The sequence below is a fragment of the Hyperolius riggenbachi genome, chromosome 7, assembly GCF_040937935.1.
Source record: "Hyperolius riggenbachi isolate aHypRig1 chromosome 7, aHypRig1.pri, whole genome shotgun sequence".
Classification (NCBI taxonomy): domain Eukaryota; kingdom Metazoa; phylum Chordata; class Amphibia; order Anura; family Hyperoliidae; genus Hyperolius; species Hyperolius riggenbachi.
Window position 1 is genome coordinate 94209017 of NC_090652.1, and position 23523 is coordinate 94232539.

A 23523-nucleotide genomic window follows, 5' to 3' on the forward strand; every position below is an offset into this window, starting at 1 on the left:
TATAGGTAGCCTCTGCACTAGAGTTGGGCCGAACCTCCGATTTTAGGTTCGCGAACTGGGTTCGCGAACTTCCGCGGAAGGTTCGGTTCGCGTTAAAGTTCGCGAACCGCAATAGACTTCAATGGGGATGCGAACTTTGAAAAAAAAAAATAATTATGCTGGCCACAAAGGTGATGGAAAAGATGTTTCAAGGGGTCTAACACCTGGAGGGGGGCATGGCGGAGTGGGATACATGCCAAAAGTCCCGGGGAAAAATCTGGATTTGACGCAAAGCAGCGTTTTAAGGGCAGAAATCACATTGAATGCTAAATGACAGGCCTAAAGTGCTTTCAAACATCTTGCATGTGTATACATTAATCAGGTAGTGTAATTAAGGTACTGCTTCACACTGACACACCAAACTCACCGTGTAACGCACCGCAAACAGCTGTTTGTGTAGTGACGGCCGTGCTGGACTGGTGCGCACCATGGCGAGAGTGCAGGTTTTGGTGGCTTTACAGCCCATATGGTCGCCTGGCTGATGTAGCTGAATGACAGAACAGTGACTGTCCAGCTGATCAAATTTGGTCTGACCACAATGAGGCAACGACCTTATTATCGTGGGTGTGCCCCCCGAGACACTCATCTAGGCGCCGGTCATTGCTTCATTGTGATACGCAAGCCCCTTCACCACGGCAAGGTAATGATCACGAAGGGGAATGGGCGCATGTACATGCCTTTTCTTTTGTTGTTGCAGCTGCCCGCAGTGCAGCCAGAAAAATTAGGCAGTCATGTTCACGCACCAGAAAAATTATTACAGCGGCCGCTGCTAGCAGCGGCCTAAAAAATTCAGCAATCCGCCTGGAGTCCCGGACCCTGTTGGTGGTGGCGGAGAAGGTAGTCAAGCGGCCTGCAGGCAGACATGCTGTGTGGAGGGACTGGGAGCGACTTAGTCTTCTTGGGGCAGGCCAGGCAGCCAGTCACACGGCGTGCAGGCAGAGATGCTGTGAGTGCGGGGACTGACTTAGTCTTGGGGCGGGCAGCAGCCCTCCGGGATCCATGCCTCATTCATTTTGATAAAGGTGAGGTACTTAACACTTTTGTGACTTAGGCGACTTCTCTTCTCTGTGACAATGCCTCCAGCTGCGCTGAAGGTCCTTTCTGACAGGACGCTTGCGGCAGGGCAGGAGAGAAGTTGGATGGCAAATTGGGACAGCTCTGGCCACAGGTCAAGCCTGCGCACCCAGTAGTTCAAGGGTTCCTCATCGCTGTTCACAGCAGTGTCTACATCCACACTTAAGGCCAGGTAGTCGGCTACCTGCCGTTCCAGGCGTTGGTGGAGGGTGGATCCGGAAGGGCTACGGCGAGGCGTTGGACTAAAGAACGTCCGCATGTCCGACATCACCATGAGATCGCTGGAGCGTCCTGTCTTTGACTGCGTGGACACGGGAGGAGGATTAGTGGCAGTGGTACCTTGCTGGCGTTGTGCCGTCACATCACCCTTAAAGGCATTGTAAAGCATAGTTGACAGCTGGTTCTGCATGTGCTGCATCCTTTCCACCTTCCGGTGAGTTGGTAACAGGTCCGCCACTTTGTGCCTGTACCGAGGGTCTAGTAGTGTGGCCACCCAGTACAGCTCATTCCCCTTGAGGTTTTTTATACGGGGGTCCCTCAACAGGCAGGACAGCATAAAAGACGACATCTGCACAAAGTCGGATCCAGTACCCTCCATCTCCTCTTGCTCTTCCTCAGTGACGTCAGGTAAGTCAACCTCCTCCCCCCAGCCGCGAACAATACCACGGGAAGGTTGAGCAGCACAAGCCCCTTGCGATGCCTGCTGAGGTTGTTCTCCTGCCGCTGTCCCCTCCTCCTCCTCCCCCAAAGAAACACCTTGCTCATCATCCTCTGAGTCTGACTCGTCTTCTGCACACGACTTCTCTTCTTCCTCCTCCTCCCCCCTCTGTGCTGCCGCAGGTGTTGAGGAAACAGCTGGGTCTGATGAAAATTGGTCCCATGCCTGTTCCTGCCGTAACGGTTCCTGGTCACGCTCATTCACAGCTTCATCCGCCACTCTACGCACAGCACGCTCCAAGAAGTAAGCGTAGGGAATTAAGTCGCTGATGGTGCCCTCACTGCGGCTCACCAGGTTGGTCACCTCCTCAAACGGCCGCATGAGCCTGCATGCATTTTCCATCAGTGTCCAGTTGTCGGGCCAGAACATCCCCATCTTCCCAGACTGTTTCATTCTACTGTAGTTGTAGAGGTAGTGGGTCACAGCTTTCTTCTGTTCTAGCAGGCGGGAGAACATGAGCAGGGTCGAGTTCCAGCGAGTCGGGCTATCGCAAATGAGGCGTCTCACCGGCATGTTGTTTTTGCGCTGAATTTCCGCAAAGCGTGCCATGGCTGTGTAAGACCGCCTCAAATGCCCACAGAACTTCCTGGCCTGCTTCAGGACATTCGCTAAGCCAGGGTACTTTGCCACAAATCTTTGAACCACTAGATTCATGACATGTGCCATGCAGGGTATGTGTGTCAGCTTCCCCATATGCAAAGCGGCAAGCAGATTACTGCCGTTGTCGCACACCACGTTGCCTATCTCCAGGTGGTGCGGGGTCAGCCACTCATCCACCTGTTTCTTAAGAGCAGCCAGGAGAGCTGCTCCAGTGTGACTCTCCGCTTTGAGACAAGACATGTCTAAGATGGCGTGACACCGTCTTACCTGGCATGCAGCATAGGCCCTGCGGAGCTGGGGCTGTGTAGCTGGAGAGGAGAACTGCCACTCAGCCAAGGAGGAGGAGGACAGCGAAGAGCATGTAGCAGGAGGAGAGGAGGTGGCAGGAGGCCTGCCTGCAAGCCGTGGAGGTGTCACAATTTGGTCCGCTGCGCCCTGCTTGCCATCGTTCACCACCAGGTTCACCCAATGGGCTGTGTAGGTAATGTAGCGGCCCTGCCCGTGCTTGGCAGACCAGGCATCTGTGGTCAGGTGTACCCTTGACCCAACGCTCTTCACAAGAGATGACACCACTTGCCTCTCAACTTCACGGTGCAGTTTGGGTATGGCCTTTCTCGAAAAATAAGTGCGGCCTGGCATCTTCCACTGCGGTGTTCCGATGGCCACAAATTTACGGAAGGCCTCAGAGTCCACCAGCCGGTATGGTAACAGCTGCCGAGCTAACAGTTCCGCCACGCCAGCTGTCAGACGCCGGGCAAGGGGGTGACTGGCCGAAATTGGCTTCTTCCGCTCAAACATTTCCTTCACGGACACCTGACTGCTGCTGTGGGCAGAGGAGCAGGAACCGCTCAAGGGCAATGGCGGAGTGGAGGAGGGTGCCTGTGAAGGTGGAAGGGAGAAAGCGGCAGAAGCAGATAATGCACCTGATGGAGGAGGAAGAGGAGAAGGAGGGTGGCTTTGCTTTTGTGTGCTGCTGCTGCTTTTGCTCAGGTGGCCATCCCATTGCTGTTTGTGCCTTTTCTCCAGGTGCCTTCGTAAGGCACTTGTCCCTACGTGAGTGTTAGCCTTTCCACGGCTCAATTTTTGTTGGCAGAGCGAACAGATGGCTTTGGTCCGATCTGAGGCACACACATTAAAAAATTTCCACACCGCTGAGCCACCCTGGGATGTGGGCACTATGGGGACCTCAGCAGCTGATGCTGAAGGGCAAGTTGGCTGGCTGTACATAGGTGGCGATACATGGTGCCGGACACTGCCACCAGCTGTTTCTGACGAAGAGCTGCCCCAGCTTCTTTCAGCAACTTCTCTCCTCCTACTACTCTCTGACTCCCCCTCTGAACTGTCCCCCTCTTCATCTCCTCTATTGGGAACATACAGAGGATCCCTATCATCGTCATCATCGTAGTCATCCTGCCCAGCTTCGCTTGCCTCAGACTAATCCAAACTTGCACCATCAGTAGGTCCTTCATCCTCCTGACACGTTACATCCATAGTGTTGCCGCGTAACTCAGACATATGAGCTGGTGAAAATTCATCTGGCTGTAACAACAATGGCTGTGCATCAGTGATTTCACCACTAAATAATTCTTGCGAAGTGTCAAATGCAGCGGAAGTGGTGCTAGTAGTAGCGCTGGTGGCTGAGCAAGATGAGGTGTTCTGTGTCGCTAAATACTCAACCACGTCCTGACAATCTTGGGAGGTGATGGGAGGTGCCTTCTTCCGAGCACTGTACTGTGGGCCAGGTCCACACGAAATTACATTTACACGACCTCGCGCAGACCTGCCGGGTGGCCTTCCTCTGGCTCTGGCACTACCTCTTCCTCTACCTGTTTTGTCCATATCGGGTATGCACGGAGTGGTATATCACACTGCGTGCACTCACGTAGGTAGGTGGGTTCACTTAACTGCACAGGTATGCGCACTGATGCGGTGGGTTCACTGAACAGAACAGGTATACAGTGGCGGGTTCACAGAACAGAACAGGTATGCAGTGGCAGGTTCACTGAACACAACAGGTATGCAGTGGCGGGTTCACTAAACAGAACAGGTATACAGTGGCGGGTCCACTGAACAGAACAGGTATGCAGTGGCGGGTTCACTAAACAGAACAGGTATACAGTGGCGGGTTCACTAAACAGAACAGGTATACAGTGGCGGGTTCACAGAACAGGTATGCAGTGGCAGGTTCACTGAACACAACAGGTATGCAGTGGCGGGTTCACTGAACACAACAGGTATGCAGTGGCGGGTTCACTGAACAGGTATACAGTGGCTGGTCCACTGAACAGAACAGGTATGCAGTGGCGGGTTCACTAAACAGAACAGGTATACAGTGGCGGGATCACAGAACAGGTATGCAGTGGCAGGTTCACTGAACACAACAGGTATGCAGTGGCGGGTTCACTGAACAGGTATACAGTGGCGGGTCCACTGAACAGAACAGGTATGCAGTGGCGGGTTCACTGAACAGGTATACAGTGGCGGGTCCACTGAACAGAACAGGTATGCAGTGGCGGGTTCACTAAACAGAACAGGTATACAGTGGCGGGTTCACTAAACAGAACAGGTATACAGTGGCGGGTTCACAGAACAGGTATACAGTGGCGGGTCCACTGAACAGAACAGGTATGCAGTGGCGGGTTCACTAAACAGAACAGGTATACAGTGGCGGGTTCACTAAACAGAACAGGTATACAGTGGCGGGTTCACAGAACAGGTATGCAGTGGCAGGTTCACTGAACACAACAGGTATGCAGTGGCGGGTTCACTGAACAGGTATACAGTGGCGGGTCCACTGAACAGAACAGGTATGCAGTGGCGGGTTCACTAAACAGAACAGGTATACAGTGGCGGGTTCACTAAACAGAACAGGTATACAGTGGCGGGTTCACAGAACAGGTATACAGTGGCGGGTCCACTGAACAGAACAGGTATGCAGTGGCGGGTTCACTAAACAGAACAGGTATACAGTGGCGGGTTCACTAAACAGAACAGGTATACAGTGGCGGGTTCACAGAACAGGTATGCAGTGGCAGGTTCACTGAACAGGAATACAGTGGCGGGTCCACTGAACAGAACAGGTATGCAGTGGCGGGTTCACTAAACAGAACAGGTATACAGTGGCGGGTTCACAGAACAGGTATGCAGTGGCAGGTTCACTGAACACAACAGGTATGCAGTGGCGGGTTCACTGAACAGGTATACAGTGGCGGGTCCACTGAACAGAACAGGTATGCAGTGGCGGGTTCACTAAACAGAACAGGTATACAGTGGCGGGTTCACAGAACAGGTATGCAGTGGCAGGTTCACTGAACACAACAGGTATGCAGTGGCAGGTTCACTGAACAGGTATACAGTGGCGGGTCCACTGAACAGAACAGGTATGCAGTGGCGGGTTCACTGAACAGGTATACAGTGGCGGGTCCACTGAACAGAACAGGTATGCAGTGGCGGGTTCACTAAACAGAACAGGTATACAGTGGCGGGTTCACTAAACAGAACAGGTATACAGTGGCGGGTTCACAGAACAGGTATGCAGTGGCAGGTTCACTGAACACAACAGGTATGCAGTGACGGGTTCACTGAACACAACAGGTATGCAGTGGCGGGTTCACTGAACAGGTATACAGTGGCGGGTCCACTGAACAGAACAGGTATGCAGTGGCGGGTTCACTAAACAGAACAGGTATACAGTGGCGGGTTCACTGAACAGGTATACAGTGGCGGGTCCACTGAACAGAACAGGTATGCAGTGGCGGGTTCACTGAACAGGTATACAGTGGCGGGTCCACTGAACAGAACAGGTATGCAGTGGCGGGTTCACTAAACAGAACAGGTATACAGTGGCGGGTTCACTAAACAGAACAGGTATACAGTGGCGGGTTCACAGAACAGGTATGCAGTGGCAGGTTCACTGAACACAACAGGTATGCAGTGGCGGGTTCACTGAACAGGTATACAGTGGCGGGTCCACTGAACAGAACAGGTATGCAGTGGCGGGTTCACTAAACAGAACAGGTATACAGTGGCGGGTTCACAGAACAGGTATGCAGTGGCAGGTTCACTGAACACAACAGGTATGCAGTGGCGGGTTCACTGAACAGGTATACAGTGGCGGGTCCACTGAACAGAACAGGTATGCAGTGGCGGGTTCACTGAACAGGTATACAGTGGCGGGTCCACTGAACAGAACAGGTATGCAGTGGCGGGTTCACTGAACAGGTATACAGTGGCGGGTCCACTGAACAGAACAGGTATACAGTGGCGGGTTCACAGAACAGGTATGCAGTGGCAGGTTCACTGAACACAACAGGTATGCAGTGGCGGGTTCACTGAACAGGTATACAGTGGCGGGTCCACTGAACAGAACAGGTATGCAGTGGCGGGTTCACTAAACAGAACAGGTATACAGTGGCGGGTTCACTAAACAGAACAGGTATACAGTGGCGGGTTCACAGAACAGGTATACAGTGGCGGGTCCACTGAACAGAACAGGTATGCAGTGGCGGGTTCACTAAACAGAACAGGTATACAGTGGCGGGTTCACTAAACAGAACAGGTATATAGTGGCGGGTTCACAGAACAGGTATGCAGTGGCAGGTTCACTGAACACAACAGGTATGCAGTGGCGGGTTCACTGAACAGGTATACAGTGGCGGGTCCACTGAACAGAACAGGTATGCAGTGGCGGGTTCACTAAACAGAACAGGTATACAGTGGCGGGTTCACAGAACAGGTATGCAGTGGCAGGTTCACTGAACACAACAGGTATGCAGTGGCGGGTTCACTGAACAGGTATACAGTGGCGGGTCCACTGAACAGAACAGGTATGCAGTGGCGGGTTCACTAAACAGAACAGGTATACAGTGGCGGGTTCACAGAACAGGTATGCAGTGGCAGGTTCACTGAACACAACAGGTATGCAGTGGCGGGTTCACTGAACAGGTATACAGTGGCGGGTCCACTGAACAGAACAGGTATGCAGTGGCGGGTTCACTGAACAGGTATACAGTGGCGGGTCCACTGAACAGAACAGGTATGCAGTGGCGGGTTCACTAAACAGAACAGGTATACAGTGGCGGGTTCACTAAACAGAACAGGTATACAGTGGCGGGTTCACAGAACAGGTATGCAGTGGCAGGTTCACTGAACACAACAGGTATGCAGTGGCGGGTTCACTGAACACAACAGGTATGCAGTGGCGGGTTCACTGAACAGGTATACAGTGGCGGGTCCACTGAACAGAACAGGTATGCAGTGGCGGGTTCACTAAACAGAACAGGTATACAGTGGCGGGTTCACTGAACAGGTATACAGTGGCGGGTCCACTGAACAGAACAGGTATGCAGTGGCGGGTTCACTGAACAGGTATACAGTGGCGGGTCCACTGAACAGAACAGGTATGCAGTGGCGGGTTCACTAAACAGAACAGGTATACAGTGGCGGGTTCACTGAACAGGTATACAGTGGCGGGTCCACTGAACAGAACAGGTATGCAGTGGCGGGTTCACTAAACAGAACAGGTATACAGTGGCGGGTTCACAGAACAGGTATGCAGTGGCAGGTTCACTGAACACAACAGGTATGCAGTGGCGGGTTCACTGAACAGGTATACAGTGGCGGGTCCACTGAACAGAACAGGTATGCAGTGGCGGGTTCACTGAACAGGTATACAGTGGCGGGTCCACTGAACAGAACAGGTATGCAGTGGCGGGTTCACTGAACAGGTATACAGTGGCGGGTCCACTGAACAGAACAGGTATGCAGTGGCAGGTTCACTGAACAGGTATGCAGTGGTGGGTTCACAGCACAGGTATGCAGTGGTGGGTTCACAGAACAGGTATGCAGTGGTGGGTTCACAGCACAGGTATGCAGTGGTGGGTTCAATGAACAGGTATACAGTGGCGGGTCCACTGAACAGAACAGGTATGCAGTGGCAGGTTCACTGAACAGGTATGCAGTGGTGGGTTCACAGCACAGGTATGCAGTGGTGGGTTCACTGAACAGGTATGCAGTGGTGGGTTCACAGCACAGGTATGCAGTGGTGGGTTCACAGCACAGGTATGCAGTGGTGGGTTCACAGCACAGGTATGCAGTGGTGGGTTCACAGAACAGGTATGCAGCCAGACAGGAACAAGTTAAGCCTAACTAATCTTTCCCTGAGAGACAGTCTGCAGCAGCTCGCCCTACTCTCACTAACGCAGGCAGCACACGAGTGACCGTAATGGCCGCCGCTGCCTGCCTTATATAAGGGGGGGTGGGGCTCCAGGGGCTAGTGTAGCCTAATTGGCTACACTGGGCCTGCTGACTGTGATGTAGAGGGTCAAAGTTGACCCTCCATGTGCATTATGGGGCGAACCGAACTTCCGCAAAGGTTCGCCTGCGGGACGCGAACGCGAACCACCGAAGTTCGCGTGGAACCGTTCGCAGGCGAACCGTTCGGCCCAACTCTACTCTGCACCCTCTCCTGTGCTGTGCCCCCTTCCTGCCACTGAAAATGGCCCTGGGTGGGCCTCCTTCCAGGCTCGGCCCCCCTTGCGCCTGCATCTCTTGCAGGATTGCTATGCCTCTGGTTAGCGGTTTGACAACCACTTTACTGCACATGCAGAATAAGCAATCTTATATGCACACATGAAGGAAGTGAAATCAACGAAAGTTCTTCCTTCTCACAAGAAGCTAAGTTTCATAATTTACATAATTTAGTGTACATAACACTAAGCTAATCAGATCCATGTTCCTGAAGACAGTTAGGAATTTAGTCCAGGCAGATAACTGCACCAAAAATGTCTCCTGCTCAGGAGACCATACAGCAAATAGGGAACTTTGCTCTCTAGCTTTTTCTGCAGACTTAATGCTAATGATTTTTTTTTTTTTTTACTGATGGTTAACACGGTGCAATACTGCAGTACTGCATTACCCTGTATGCAGAAAGGATAACGCATCGCAAAAAAAGGGTATAAGTGTAAAAGGGGCCTTAAAGTGAACCTGAGGGGTTTCACATACAGATGTAGGGGCAGCTGTCAGCTTTGTGACTGCCTCAGAAGGGGAGTAAAGATGTTTCTCTCCCACCTGTAGATGTGGAATTGTTAGCTGGAATTGCAATTTTTAACACCTGCCACCAGTCTGACAAGATATAAAAACTTTGATAATGATTTTCAGAAGATAATACATGCAAACTAACTATTCAGTCCAGCAATATGCAAAACTGCGGTGATGTAAGAAGTCATTGCAATGCACTAAAAGGCGTCCTCTGTCAGCTTTGCATATTGACATCCTGCTTTGCAATTCACCTCATGGAATGTGCAGCCAGAGCAGACTCCTGAAACCTCAGGGTAGGGGAATTCTTTACGCCGGAGTCCAAAAAAGGCTTCACCACTAAAATCTCAATACTAAGTGGACTGTTCTGTTCAATGAAGTGAACAATATGAAAGTGCATTTTTGAATTCAGAGAATTTAATCAGAGGAATGCTTGGAATGCTGGGTGAGCCTAGAGTTTGCGTGTTTACAGACAGGAGAAAGTGAGTAAATATAGAGCGGTGACAGGTTCCTGAGCTCTGTACAGACAGCCGAGGGCCGCCAGACATACACGAAAGACCAGACAGTCCTCAGGGCACTAAAGTGACTAAAGCTATGCACCAGGGCCGGATTTGTACTTTTCAGCACCCGAGGCCTGCTGCCATCAACAGACCCCCTCCTTTCCTCTTGTTTTAGTGATTTATGTATATGTATGTATGTTTTCTCTCAGGGACTCACTGCTCTGATAGAAAATATAATCATTTTTCAGCTAATGCCTGCAAAACACCATGCAATTTCCCGTCAGACAGATGGGTGGAATCGATTTTCTGATAGCTTCTATAAAAAGTCGATCAGAAAAACATTTGGATATCAGATCAGACCTGTAGGAAATAATTGATTCAACCTGTCCATCTGGTGGGAAATTGCATGTTGTGTACCTGGCATAAGTAGTGTAAAGTAGCAGAGCAGCGTTTATCTCCCTCTCTGCTCTCCTGTAATCAGAGACCTGTTGCTCAGCTATCAAAAGGCAACAATTACCCGAGAAGAAAAAGTGTAACCCTTTTATCATTATGCATTCTTCAGACTTAATGCTAATGATTTTTTTTACTGATGGCTAACACGGTACAATACTGCAGTACTGCTACTTATAAAATGAGCCAGCAAAGAGTTAAAGGGAACCTTAACTGGTGGGGAAAAAAAATTCACTTACCTGGGGGCTTTCCCGAGCCTCCTGCAGCCGTCCTGTGCCCGCGCCGGTCCTTCGGTGCCCTCCGGTCTCCCTCCGCGTCTAAGTTTAGTTTTCGGACGACTGCCAGTCGTCCTCCGGCAAAGCGTCCTCTTCTTCCGCATTCCCCGTCGTAAAGAGCCATAAAGCGCGTCCGCATGACTCTGTTGCAGCAGCATTCAAATCACTGGGGGAGGAAGTTGCATCTGGCAGGAGGTCAGTTTCTTGTTCTGGAGCCTCTGTGGCCGGTAACCGCGGAGATCATTCTGCAGAACAGGAATGGAGAACGGGGGTGTCACTTTATGCCGGAACACACATGCATCAGTCCCTGGTGATGCTAGCCAGTTGGCTGCATGGATCTTGAGGTCTGTCAGGGAAGTTCGGGGACACAAACGGCGTACAGAGAAACTACAGAGTTAAAATCTCACTAGCAAAGCTACTCAATGCGGCCCCCCTGTTGCCCTTCGGTCAGAGCAGGATTATCTACCAGGGAACCTAGGCAGGTGCTTGGGCCCTAGTGGGTGTCAAGGGGCCCACCTACCACCTTCTTTGACTTCTCTCCACTTCAGCTTACCAAAAGAACCACACTGGGCGCCAAATCTACTTCCTTGCCTAGGGCTCCATTACATCTTTATCCATCTCTGCTTCCGGCTGATGTTGGCTGTGACTATAATCTTTCAGATACTGTGTAGGCAGCTTGGTGCTGCCCCCAACATGTAGTCCCCCTTAATCACATGAGTCAGGCTACTTCATGGTAGGACCGGCCCTGATTGTTGTCACCTTAGGTTCACATTGAGTGCAGTGTGTTTCATCTGCAAATTTTATCACATAGCAAACGTGATGAGATTACAATGTAATGGCACATTCACATAGACATGTTTGCTGTGCAGTGTGGTGGAATCTATTAACATAACGCGGGGCATGCTCTGCGGTATCGACCAATGTGCGCGTTTACAGTTGCAGTGAAGCATACTTATCATGTACTGTAAGCCCTAGTGTATGGGTCACAAAGCACAGCATATGTAATGCATAATGCAACTTTTCCCCTCTGCTGCATTGTGATCCTGTTTTTACAGGGTATGTGATGCAACACCCCAGTGTGAACCTAGTCTTAGGGATACAGGCAACAGTTTTTGAACGTGTGTATGTGGCTTTAGCTATCGCAGTGGCCAAGCACATTGTTCCCCTCCTTGCACCGCCCACTGGAAGTCACTTTGTCAGCACCTTGCTCCTTGCTGTCATCCCTGCTTCCCACGCTATAGTAGCAGCAGTACATGTCACTCAGCTGTAAGCAAAGGATGCATCTGTATGAGCTCAGGGCTAGAATTGGTCTCAATTCCTACAGGCGATAGTATTTCGATTTTCTTAAGGGGGGCCTGAACAAAATGGTTGTAACTTCCAATGAGCTGTTATCACAACCTCTGACTCCATTAGGGAGATTCCTCCTTACTTAAAGGATACCCGAAGTGACATGTGACATGATGAGACAGACATGTGTATGCACAGTGCCTAGCACACAAATAACTATGCTGTGGTCCTTTTTTTCTTTCTCTGCCTGAAAGAGTTAAATATCAGGTACGTGAGTGGCTGACTCAGTCCTGACTCAGACAGGAAGTGACTACAGTGTGACCCTCACTGATAAGAAATTCCAAATATAAAACACTTTCCTAGCAGAAAATGGCTTTTGAGAGCAAGAAAGAGTTAAACAGGGAATTTCTTATCAGTTAGGGTCACACTGTAGTCACTTCCTGTCTAAATCAGGACTGAGTCAGCCACTTACATACCTGATATTTAGCTCTTTCAGGCAGAGAAAGAAAAAAAGGAACACAGCATAGTTTTTTGTGTGCTAGGCACTGTACATACCAATGTCTATCTCATCATGTCACATGTCACTTCGGGTATCCTTTAATGTAATAAAAGCACATCAGGCTGCCGCCCCTCTCACCAATGGAATCGCTATCTCAACCTCCTCCCATCAGGCTGCCACCCCTCCCACCAACGGAATCGCTATCACGACCTCCTCCCAGCAGGCTGCTACCCCTCCTACCAATAGAACCACTACCTCACCCTCCTCCCATCAGGCCGCCACCCCTCCAATCAATTAAATCGCTATCTCAACCTCCTCCAATCATGCCGCCACCCCTCCCAACTCAGGAATCACTATCTTAACCTGCTCCCATCAGGCCGCCAGCCCTCCCACCCCAGGAATTGCTATCTCAAACTCTTCCCATCAGGCTGCCGCCCCTCCCACCCCAGGAATCGGTATCTCAACCTCCTCCCATCAGGCCCTCTGCCTTCCCACCCCAGGAATTGCTATCTCAACCTCCTCTCATCAGGCAGCCGCCCCTCCCACCCCAGGAATTGCTATCTCAACCTCCTCCCATCAGGCCGCCACCCCTCCCAGGAATTGCTATCTCAACCTCCTCCCATCAGGCTGCCATCCCTCCCACCCCAGGAATCGCTATCTCAACCTCCTCCCATCAGGCCGCCACCCCTCCCAGGAATCGCTATCTCAACCTCCTCCCATCAGGCTGCCGCCCCTCCTACCTCAGGAATCGCTATCTCAACCTCCTCCCATCAGGCAGCCCCTTCCACCTCAGGAATCGCTATCTTAACCTCCTCCCATCAGGCAGCCCCTCCCACCTCAGGAATCACTATCTCAACCTCCTCCCATCAGGCCGTCACCCCTCTCGCCAATGCCGCCATATTAAAGTTCCATTCCTACTTAAACTTCCAGACACAAAAACACTTTCTTTCCCTGAGCTGTCCAACTAATTACAAATCCAACTACCAGATCCTCCAGTTTCCCTCACTCATACTTTAATCCACTGAATTTGTCCACATCTGTTTATCCTATTATCCTGTTTAAACATTTATTTGTTACAGCTTACCAGAGGCGCCTCTAGGCACCAGCTGATAAGCCAACTACCTGGAGTGGCAGATTTATCTGGGGGCGCTTCCAGGGGGGAAAAAAATATTTTTCCTGTCCTTAGAGACTGAAAGCTGGGGGTGCGGAGATAAAAAGTTCTAATGAAAGCATCTGCTGCTCAGCCTCTAATAAGAAGTCTACAAAACTTTTGTCTACAACTCTTTGTATGACGTTCCCTAATTAGTTGTTATCTCGGCATCTAGGAGTGTGTCTGTTCACTCCTGTCCTGCCCCTCCCCTCCTTATGACTGCAAAAAGAAAACATCAGAAGAGGAGGATGCTGTCTTTCTGTGAAGCAGGTATAAGGCATTCCAGAATGGACTGACCGGGTGCAAAGGGGGGAGCTTTTCCTCCAGGCTGCTGGTACAGTGCCTGGTGCATTGAGGTTTTTCTTGTATGAGGCAATGAGAAGCACTAGGCTGGCTGAGGAGGCTTGCCTTATACAGAGTCCATAGAAAAAACTCTGTCTGCTCTCTCACCATTGTAAAGACTGCATGTGGGCAGCTTGATAAGGAATTACACAGGTTGAAAAGTTTTCGACTGTCTCTAGACTCCAGGAGGGCTGCTTTCTGACTTGTGTGAGGGACAGGAGTCACATTACAGGCAAGTAGCCTCTGTGAGATATGGGACTGCAATAGTATCTAAGCTCTCTGCTCCCTCTTAGTATCTCTCCACTTCTCTTCTCTCCCTTATTAACCTTTGTTTCCCCCTTCCCGTAGTGCTAGCTGTCTTCTTGTCATACAGGGAAACTAAATAAAAGTTTTTTCTCCCCTCTCTCTGGATAGTGTAATGGTTAAGGGCTCTACCTCTGGCACTGGCAACCTGAGTTCAAACCTCAGCAAATCTCAGCTATTCCTGCTCAGTAAGCCAGCACCTATTCAGTAAGAGACCTTGGGCAAGACTCCCTAACACTGCTACTGCCTATAGAGTGCGTCCTAGTGGTTGCAGCTCCTGAGTCCGCCAGGAGAAAAATGCAATATAAATGTTACTTGTCATTCTCTACTTTGCCCGCAGGGCCCCCACCACCTCTTACCCTCACAATTTAATCACCCCGATCTTATTATTAGTAACCCTAGCCTATAGCTGTCAATACATGCATTCATTTTTACTGACAGATTCTTTCACTAGGATTGAATCTGGTGATTACCAACCACCCACATTGATTATATTTCGATCAATGAATCCGTTGCAAAAATGTATGAAAATTACAATCAAACGGTACATTTTTCAATTGGACACAGTGGTATAGAGGCGGTAGATCGGCGGCTCGTAGTATTGCACTGAACCACTACTGTAATACGATTATTTTCTGGTGAAAGGCTGCAGCATTGTGATTATTTTAATGGGGCGGTAGGGGGGGACGCCACAGATTTCCTCGCCTGGAGTGACAAAATGGCCAGAGGCGCCCCTGCAGCTTACTCCTGCGATAAATCTGCAGTTTGTCTACTTCCTGCTTTAATGGAAGCAGACAAAGAGTTTCCATACTGTGTTTACATATTACCTGTGTCTGCCAAGGGTTACCTAATTTCTGTGCTGACACAGCTGAGAGATCAATTTACACTTGTGATTACTTGAAGATGAGGGTGAATTAGCCAAACTCTTCTCTCTAAATACACACAGGGTGCATTTCTCTCTGTTTTCCTTGTGTCCTGAGCAAGAGTTCAGGTCCACTTAACTAATCCTATACTATACTGACTGGGATATACTGTGAGAGCTTACATACACAGTCTTTTCAGAGTACTGTAATCAAAATTTGTTGGCACTTATACTTCATGAAGTGGTAAAATTTGCTAATCAAGACTGGATGTGTGTAGACACCCTCAGGGACGGTCAATGAGATGCAAATCGTTTCAAGTTGATGTAGGATTATGCAAATTTTGTTTGTAAATGTATGCAGCTTGAAAACAGACCAATCCAATTTCACCTTGTTAGGGTTCGATCAGTTTATTTTCAAGGTGTATACATTTACATAGAAAATGGGCATATAATCCTGCATCAACTCAGAATTATTTACATCTCATCAATCATCCCTCCTGCCTGTGTGTAGTCTGGCTGGTGGTCATGTAGAGTACTATGGTGCTCAGCTCGCGAGTCGCCAACAGTAATGTGGTCTGCTGATGGGATATCTTCCAGGAAAACAAGCATTCTGCTGCCCATGTGAAAACGCCCTGAAGGAGCAAAGTGCAGGCTTGATGAATCACTCATAATGCCACAACTAGAGAAAAACACACACACACACACAAACGCACGCACGCACGCACGCACACACACACACACACACACAAACACACGCACGCACGCACACACTACATACACACACACACACCTCTCTAAAGGATTATTAGGAACACCTGTTCAATTCCTCATTAATGCAATTATCTAATCAACCAATCACATGGCAGTTGTTTCAATGCATTTAGGGGTGTGGTCCTGGTCAAGACAAACTCCTGAACGCCAAACTGAATGTCAGAATGGGAAAGAAAGGTGATTTAAGCAATTTTGAGCGTGGCGTGGTTGTTGGTGCCAGACGGGCCGGTCTGAGTATTTCACAATCTGCTCAGTTACTGGGATTTTCACGCACAACCATTTCTAGGGTTTACAAAGAATGGTTTGAAAAGGGATAAACATCCAGTATGTGGCAGTCCTGTGGGCGAAAATGCCGTGCTGATGCTAGAGGACAGAGGAAAATGGGCCGACCGATTCAAGCTGATAGAAGAGCAACGTTGACTGAAATAACCACTCGTCACAACCGGGGTATGCAGCAAAGCATTTGTGAAGCCACAAAACGCACATTCTTGAGGCGGATGGGCTACAACAGCAGAAGACCCCACCGGGTACAACTCATCTCTACTACAAATAGGAAAAAGAGGCTACATTTTGCACGAGCTCCCCAAAATTGGACAGTTGAAGACTGGAAAAATGTTGCCTGGTCTGATGAGTTTCAATAGAGTCAGAATTTGGCATAAACAACCAGCTACCTAAACTGGAGACACCTATAGACCTGCCTACCTAAACTGGGGACACCTATAGACTTGCCTACCTAAACTAGGGACACCTATAGACCTGCCTACCTAAACTGGGGACACCTATAGACCTGGCTACCTATGCGGGGGCACCTATAGAACTGACTACCTATACCAAGGGCACCTATAGAACTGGCTTCCCATACTGGGGACACCTATAGACCTGCCTACCTAAACTGGGAACACCTATAGACCTAGCTACCTATACTAGGGACACCTATAGACCTGGCTAACTAAACTGGGGACACCTATAGACCTGGCTACCTATACGGGGGGCACCTATAGACCTGGCTACCTATACTGGGGGCACCTATAGACCTGACTACCTATACTAAGGGCACCTATAGAACTGGCTTCCCATACTGGGGACACTTATAGACCTGCCTACCTAAGCTAGGGACACCTATAGACCTAGCTACCTATACAGGGGGCACCTATAGACCTAAACTGGGGACACCTATCGGTCTGCCTACCTAAACTGGGGACACCTATAGACCTGGATACTTATACTGGGGACACTTAGAGACCTGCCTAACTAAGCTGGGGACACCTATAGACCTGGCTACCTAAACTGGGGACACCTAAAGACCTGGCTACCTATACCGGGGGCACCTATAGACCTGGCTACCTATACTAAGGGCACCTTTAGAACTTGCTTCCCATACTGGGGACACCTATAGCTAACTACCTGTACTAGGGACATCTATAACTTGCTACCTATACTGGGGGTGCATATAGCTAATTGCCTATAACGAGGACACTTATAGCTGCCTACCTTTACTGGGGACAACTATACTCAGGCTCTAGGCCCTTCATATGACATTTGCCTCAGGCCTAGGCCCTGGCCCTGCATACTCTAAGGCCACCCAGCAAAGCACCCATATCCCCAGCCAGCACTGGCTACCTAAAGCTGGCCACTAACGGTCCAATTTCTAGCGAAAAATCGTTCGAGCGATTAGAAATTCTGATCGGACGAAAAATCGTTCACTACACCATCAACTAACCAATCTATGCTTCCTATCTATCACGACCACCTAGAAAATCCAAATTTTTGTTCGACGAAAATTCATTCGGGCGACATTTTTTTCACTCGTTCATAATCGATTGTGTCCACCAATGGAGATTATTTACAAGCAATCCGATCAGAATTTCTGATTGCTCGAACGATTTTTCGCTAGAAATTGGACCGTTAGTGGCCAGCTTAATACTGATATATATGGGCATATGACCACTTCTATTTTTTGGGGAACATGGCTACTTTATTTATGTATCCAGGGCCTATTTGGCTACTAAATTATTTTATTTTGATGAACCTGATTATTTATTTTGTTCATTGTAAGGCACCTGGCTACTTAACTATTTTATCTCGAGGTGCTTGACTACTTAATATTTTTTATTTTGAAGCATTTGACTACTTGATGAATTATTATGAGGAATGTAACTACTTGATTATTTTATCTAAAATGTATCTGGTCGGACCCACTCTCTGTGAATAACACCGCTACTTATTTTGTGCATTTTTTTGTTATTGTGTGTATTTTTAAGTCTGCCCATGACCCATCATGACCACGCCCATGTTCCAGTGCGTGGTGACACCCATTTATTTCTGCGCGTGCCGCAGGTGGACATCTCCCTGTTGTGGACTGTCCTCAGAAGTGCTCGCAATCTAGTCCTACCAAATTATGTATATATATATATATATATATATAGGGGCTAAAGCTTTCCTGGTGGGCCCGTTCAGATCAGAAATGCGGATGGCCATGCGTGCGGAACGCGTGCGGACCGCAACGCGTACGAACGCATGGCCATCCGCGTTTGTGTGCGTTGCGTGGCTGACCCCATCACTGAAAGTGAATGGGACAGCCACGCGTTTTTGCAAAATCTGCGTGCAGCATGCGTCCCCGGACCGCACAGGTCCGGAACGCATGCAGTGTGAACATCAGACATTGCACTCTATGCAATGTCTGATGTCGTGCGTTTTGGCCACCTGCACGCGTTTCCAAAACGCGGCTGGAAACGCGTAGTGTCCCAGTCTGACCCTGCTCACCTGCTTATGATGTCTTAGGGAAGAGCGGCAGGTGCCACCGGTTGAATGAGGATGGGGATTGGTGGATGAGAATGGTAGTGTGTGTGCCAGAAAGGCGGGTGGGAGAGCAGAAAGAAGGCAGGCGTCAGGTGGCCCAATCTGTATTTCCAAATGCTGCCAGATTTTGCCGCCCGAATCACGTGTATTTAAAGCTTTGAAAAAACTGTAAGGCCACTTTCACTTTGTGGCGGTATAATGGTCGTAGTGTAACGTGGCTTACTGTACTGCAATGCACCACCTATCCGACGTACACAGTGCAGCGGGTGTGTTGTGGTATAACGGGTCGCGGCATCATAGCGCACCACATGCAGCTGTTGTACGCATGTAAACAGTACATGGGAAGCATACTTTTCACTGACTGTATGCTTCACTGTAACCGACACAACGTGAGCATAATGTGCGGCGCTGTTGTCCCGATCCGTTGCATTGCGTTCCTGCTGTCACAGGTAAAGCAAAGACCACTGTGAACATGGCCTTAGGTTGTTGCAGTGAAGGAGCTGCCACCATTGACAGCTTGCAGGCTGAACTTTGAATTGATCTATTACAAAAATAATGCATTTTTGCAATACAGTTTTAAGTGCTCTTTAAAAAAATAAAAATAAAAATCCAGTTCTATGAATTGCAGATATCAAGAATGGGCCTGAACTACTATCTGGCATCAAATACTATTCAAAACTTTCTGCCAACTCCTTATTGCCTGTATAGTACTGGGTTAGTGGTCCATAGTTCTGCAGGCAGAGGACCAGCACTATTGCCATACAAGCCATATTTACAAACAGGAGCCAGCAGTGGCACATCCCATACTCCCTTTGCTTCGGTCTTCCACTCCTCAGGGACCACTTAGCTGTACACGCCAAGAACAGGCAGGTGTGAGAAGCATTGCACAATGGCAGAAGTCAGTTATGACAGCTGCATCTTCCAGAGATAATTACTCTGCTGTAAACCTGATCATGCATTTCTTACCGAATGAAAATCACACCATGTATTGCCTGAACTCTGCTATCTGACATAAGCCAGGCCTATGCTGGCTTCCTGGTTAACTCTAAAAGGATACATGAGGTGACATGTATGTACAGTGCCAAGCACACAAATAACTATGCTGTGCTCCTTTTTTTCTTTCTCTGACTGAAAGAGTTAAAAATCAGATATGCAAGTGTCAGTCTCTTTCCGGGTCGTGACCGAGTTGAACTATAGGGCAAAGCTCACTAATAAGGAACTACAGCCATAAAACACTTTCCTGCAAAAATTTGCCTCTCAGAGCAGGAAAGAGATAATAATGGTCAGTAGTTCATAGATTTTAGCTCTGGCATCCTTCAATGCATGTGTCATTGAGCAGAGACAATGAATTAGTAAAATCTTAAAAAAGGAGATTTAAGAATACATTATAATCTCGTTATAATAAACTCAGATATAGTAATCATTTGGGTGTACTAAACTACCTCTCCAGGTCCCAGCCAATCTCCACTATAAGTCTATGGGAGAAACACCTGGTATAGTAAACGCAGATATAATAAAACTAGTGGTTATAAATGGAAAATGACAACGTAAGTATCGTTATACTCACAAGCATGGGTTACCACCCAGACAACCACTGTAGATACAGGTGAGGAGATTAAACCTGTTCCCACTCAGTATTAAAGAGGAACTGTCCCGAAAATCTTAAAATTTAAAACACATACAAATAAGAAGTACATTTCTTCCAGAGTAAAATGAGCCCTAAATGACTTTTCTCCCATGTTGCTGTCACTTACAGTAAGTAGTAGTAATCTGACATTACCGACAAGTTTTGGGCTAGTCCATCTCTCCATAGGGTATTCTCAGCATGGCCTTTATTCTTTATAAAGCCATTCCCTGAAAAAAATCTTTATACAAACTCCTTTCTCGCTGCACACTATTTTGGAAGTTGGACGGAGCAACTGCCATTTACTAAGTGCTTTTAAAAATAAAGAATACCCAGAGAACCCCCCATGAGAAGATGGGCTAGTCCAAAATCTGTCGGTAATGTCAGATTTCTACTACCTACTGTAAGTGACAGCAAGATAGGAGAAAAGTAATTTATGGCTCATTTTACTCTGGGAGAAATGTACTTCTTATTTGAATGTGTTTTAGATTTTAAGATTTTCGTGACAGTTCCTCTTAAGAAGTCGCTCTCCAGAGATCAGGAAAAAGGGGGTATCACCCCTCCACCGAGGGTGGACTTGTACAACGTAGAAGTGAACTGAGGTACCAGTAGGATAAAAATAGCTAAAATGTTTAAAATTAAAGGAGGCAGTGGTGGATTTTCCTCCACCCAGTAGACACAAATTAGAGTTGAAAATGTATCAACAAAATAACTTTTATTTATACACTCCGAGATATAATACACAACGTGTTTCGCAGGCGTGACCCTGCTTCATCAGGCAGTAGAGGCGGAGTATACAACAGTGCAGTTCTAGGCTCTGTCACTTATGTCACTTGTGATTTGATACAAATGAGGGGGAATTAAACAGGCTAAACTCTCTAATTACATACAGGGTACATTTCTCTGTTTTCCTTCTGTCCTGTGCAAGAGTTCAGGTCCACTTTAACCACCCTGGCGTTCTATTAAGATCGCCAGGGCGGCTGCGGGAGGGTTTTTTTTTTATAAAAAAAAAAAAAATCTATTACATGCAGCCAAGTGAAAGTTGGCTGCATGAAAGCCCACTAGAGGGCGCTCCTGATGCGATGAGCGGCCCTCCTTGTTTTGCTTTCCTCGTCGCCATGGCGACGCACGGAGTGACGTCATGGATGTCAGCCGCCTCCGATTCAGCCCTTAGCGCTGGACGGAACTGATTGGTCCGGCTGCGCAGGGCTCGGGCGGCTGGGGGGACCCTCTTTCGCCGCTGCTTGCAGCGGATCGATCAGGTAGCACACGCGGCTGGCAAAGTGCCGGCTGCGTGTGCACCTTTTTATTTGGAGAAAATCGGCCCAGCAGGGCCTGAGCGGCAACCTCCGGCGGTAATGGACGAGCTGAGCTCGTCCATACCGCTAAGGAGGTTAAGGAGCCCTGTCAACTAACTGTACCAGCAATTTGTCCAGCCTGGCTCTGCAGCCCTAAGGTATACTTAACCTGCAAGTGCATGTACTGTACCTCCAATGGAAGGACTGAGTTGCTCCATTGCAGCTGAGAATGTACCAGGCATGGCATGCTGGGCCATTTGTAGGACAATTTCTGATAAAGTAAACTTCTGATATAGTAAAACATTTTTCCTGGTCCCTTGGAGTTTACTATAACAAGATTATACTTTAAAATAAAACTGAGATATCTAAAAAAAAAAAAGATTTTAGGGGAATACAGATAGATAAAATTATTTATCTCATCATTTATTTTCACCTCTTGTTTCCTTTAAGATAGCTGCACAAAATACAACCAAACAAACTGATATTTGTTTTTTTTATGTTTATACAATAAAATGTTCAAAAGAAAAGCTTCATTTGATTTTTTTTCTATACAATCAATGGATCTCAATCACGTTTGTAGGAATATTTTTAAATGCCTGATAAGGCACAGTGAAAAATGCTTATTTCATCGATCCATACAATTGTTTTAAAATAAATGGGTTTTTAAAAATTGGAATGTCGGCTGGCCACCTTAAGAAAAAGCTGCGTCATTCTCCCTCTGCTCATGTGACAAAAATGAGTCACATTCAAACATATCGAATTCTGCAGCTCAACAAAGCAAAAAGAAGCTGACACTTTCAATAATTCAAGATCTCCAGCCCAATCCTTTTTGTAGCGACAGATAGAAATGATAAATATGAAACACTCTGTAGTTTTGTTATTGCTGTCTTTGTGCTGATTAGAAAGCCTTCTTCTCAGGTCCTGATCACAGTGAGGCCTTGTTCACATTATAGGCGTCTTTAAGCTGAAAGCGCTTGTGCAATGATTTTCTATGACACAGTTCATATCTGAGCGGTTCGTTTGCGATCCTGTTAGAAAAGCGGTGCTTGGGCCATTTTTGAGGCTATTTTCCTCAATGGAAAAACGCAAAACTCTCACAAATTCACTTTGGCAAGTGATTGCGTGAGCGTTTTTTAAAAAAATACGCTGTATTTATTTTTTCCGTTTTTTTTTCCGGATCAAAAGTCGGAAGCGCTTTGCAAAAGCGTTTACAAAAACGCCCACAAAAACGAGCAAACGCGCAGAAAATCGCCGCAAAACGTTTTAAAAAATGTGGAAAAAGAAAAGCCCACCGCGGACGGACACGCGAGCCGAACGCAATGTGAACATGGCCTGACTCTGTTATCAGAAGAGCAAGTGAAAAAAAACCTTCTCAAACAAGGCACAGACAACAATAAGAAACTTGGCACACTTCTTGCTTACTGATAAATAAGAGATCGTAGTGTTGCTCATTTGCCCATTTAAGAGTTTGTTCTTCACTTCCTGATCTTTTGGATTTCTGCCATTAGAACAGGAAGTGAAGGAAATGTCCACTAGAAGAGCACTCAACGCTCTGCAAGATAGCAGTTTTGGCTGGCATTTATCCTTAAAGGACCACTATCGTGAAAAATTGTAAAATGTAAAATACCAAGGTACATATTTTTTATAGGAAGTACATTTGTCCCAGATTAAAATGAAATATAAATGTCTCCTATGTTGCTGTCTCTTACAGTAAGCAGTAAAAATCTGACCGAACTAACAGTTTTGGACTAGACCATCTCCTCAAAGGGGATTTTTAGGGTTTTTCTTTATTTTCAAAATGACTTACTGAATAGCAGTTGCTCAGTCCAACTGCCAAAATACTCTGCAAATTGGTAGGCAGGCATGCTAACGTCTTTGTATAGATCATTTACAGGAA